This window comes from Centruroides sculpturatus, unplaced genomic scaffold (genome assembly GCF_000671375.1).
Source record: "Centruroides sculpturatus isolate CEXI.00-Female unplaced genomic scaffold, Cexi_2.0 scaffold2396, whole genome shotgun sequence".
Taxonomy (NCBI): Eukaryota; Metazoa; Arthropoda; class Arachnida; order Scorpiones; family Buthidae; genus Centruroides; species Centruroides sculpturatus.
The window spans coordinates 33,579-36,697 of record NW_019386492.1 but is presented as its reverse complement, the minus strand read 5'-3'; positions in this window follow the sequence as shown (position 1 = coordinate 36,697).

Genomic DNA, 3,119 nt, shown 5'->3' with positions numbered 1-3,119 from the left:
GTCCTCGAGCTTTGTCTGTGCGAAGACTTCCTCATTCATAGATCTGATGATCACTTTCTTGTACACTTTTTGGTACGTTGTAGATGATTAGTCTTGGGTTTCTTCTGTCCATTAATTGTGCTTTAAGTCCACACTCTTTGAGCTGACTATTTCCTAACAGTTTATTGACGTCCTGTTCAGTTTCAACTTCTAGCATCAGCCCTTTGTTCTTGAGCTTTCGCATCTGCTGGAACTTTATCTTGTCCCTTCTGGGGTTTACTACCCTCGTGAAGGTTTCTTTGATTTCATCACTGTCTTTTATGATGCTAGGATCTTCTGGCCTTATGAACACTATTTGCTGAGGTCTATTCTTAAGTGGACCTGACTTAAAAGTGGCTCTACTTGCTGGTACATTTTTCCCAGCTACTGATGCATAGCTCTCTTGGCTAGTGGCTTTCAGATGCCTGTCTTCCATAATTTCAGTTTGTTTATCAAGTCTGCCCTGCAATTTTTCGTAATCAGCTAGGAGCTCAACCACCAGGTTTTGGAGTGCACCTGCGTGGTCTAGCACCTTTTCAGTCGCAAACTTGGTGATTTTGTTCTCACGATCGAGGCAAGTTGCTTGTAATTCTGAGATGATGCCTCTTAACGTGCCCATGACTTTTTCTCTCACCGTCATGATTTCGCTCTTTGAGCGGCGTTTACGTGCCTCAAAGGTGGGGAGTTTGTCAAACTATCTCCACGACTAGCTCTCTTACGTTGCATTGAGAGCTCTTGAACGTCCATTTGTGGACTACTGTCATCATCTGACGTAAGGGGCTCACATCGTACACTCATCACTTTTAGTAACGTATTATCATTATTAGCCATCGTTCATCATGTTAAGAAGGTTATCTCAGGGCCTTTCCGTTCAATGTCTCCGCCCTTTCAACTGTATTGTCAGGTCCAAGCTAATGTGGCCTCCAGCCCTTCCTCCAGTGGCCTCGGCAGAGCCCCCCCGCCGCATGCCGCAGGGCCCTCTGCAGTCGCCAACTGGCACTACGACACACGACGAGATTATTCGCCCGCTGATAAGGCAGCCAGCCCCATTTGGCTAGAAGGGGCCGGGCCTCTGTACTATCGGGCGGCCCAGGAGTGCGAACCTGGTTTTTAAGCTGTACCCTCTGGGGGAGGACCTTTGGCCCAACTCTTCTCATCCTCCACAATGTCCGTGACGGGTCTATTGACGTTGAGAACCCGTAGCCGTCACCGCACCATTTAGTTTCACCCAGGGACGTCCTGGGCTACTAGGCCCCCCCGCCGCAACCAGACAAGTGCGTACGACTTGTGGGTGATGAGACCCCACCCTTTAGGGTGGAGGGAGATAGTGACAGCCATCCCTCACTGTCCTAACTCCTGCTGTTCCTGTCATATGACTTACCAGCAGCAAATTTCTAAATTAAGTAATAAAGATAAACACTAAAATTGTATAACTATACAATAAAATAGAATAAAATAATCTGGACAATTCAAATTCTACAAAAAAAACTACTAATTCTCAAATATAAGCTAAACAAAACCCCAAAAGAATAACAATTAAAATTAAAATCAATATTATAAAATCAATAAAGATAAAATAGAAGTAAAATTATTTGAAACGCAATTTAATTCTAGCTTTTATCATTTCAATAACCACTGTTTCGAATTTCCTATAAGTTTCCTTTTTATTAACTAAACTATATACCACTGTCATATCTTTATTTTCAAGTATTGTATTTTTTCTAACTTGCGAAAGCAGTGGACACTCTAATAAGAAATGGGCCAAAGAATCCAACCTGCCACATTCACAATATTCAGTAGATACTAATTTAAAGGAATATAACTTATCATAAACGTCACCATTACCTGATAATACTTGACACAAAAAGAAATCCGGCACAACCCAGTGCATTAGCATCCTTCCCTTAATAGAGGAAAAATAATTAAATGTTAACCTACCCCTTGTTTCAGACTGCCATCTACAACTCCACTTCTCAATAAAATAAACTTTAACCCTATTTAATATCTTTTTACATTCGCAAAGCGACGTACCCTGTTGAAAATTAATATCACCTAATATAAAAAGAATACCCATTTTAATTAAATACTTATAATACTCAAAATTTAAAACCAAATCAATAGGTAATTCATTAGCCAACACCTGTAATGCAGGTGTGGAAATAGTATTATACGCTCGGGTGATCATTAGTAGTATCTTTTGTTGAGAACTTAATAATTTCCCATGGTGAGGGAGCTTAAGTCCGTCGCCCCACACACCAGCTACATAGACCATCACTGCTATATACAGACACCTGTACAAAATCCTAAGGGCGGGAAGCCTAAGCCCCCACCCCGAACCTGCCAGGCGTTGCAATCTATAAAACTGTGATGTTGTCTTGTCTACTATATACTCAATATGTGGCATCGGGTTAAAATCCGGACCCAGCTTAATTCCCAGATAACGGACTACGTAAGCCATCTTCAAAGGCACATTATTTAAAGCCAAGCGGGGGGCGATCCGAACTAAGCTGACCCCTCAACATCATCATCATCGATTTAGTAGATGATAGTTGTAACTTCAAACCACCTAAATGATTCACCAGAGCATCAATAACTAATTGCCCAGTACACTCAAACCCACGACGACTATTTGCCTCAATCAAAACAACAAGGTCATCTGCATATGCAATATATTTTACACGAAAACTGTCAAATAAATCTAAAGTGGAATTGAAGACGTAGTTTCACAATTCGGGTCCCAACACGGACCCGTGGACAACCTCGCTCAGCCCATTTAGAAATCATCTTAGTTCCCTCTATATAATATATTTTTCGATAAATCAAGTAATCTGATATTATACAATAAATATCATATGGACAATTCCACAAACGTAAAGAATGCAATACACTGGGCCACCAAATGTGGTCAAATGCACCTACAACATCAAAAAATATTCCTAATACATATTTGGCAGGAGACTCAATGGTCCATCTCTTCAATTGATATATAGCATCAGTGGTAGATAAACCAGGCCTAAAACCAAACTGCCATTTATTAATTCTAGACGAAAACAATACTCTGAAACGCAATTTTAATAGTCTCTCAAAGATCTTTCCTATTA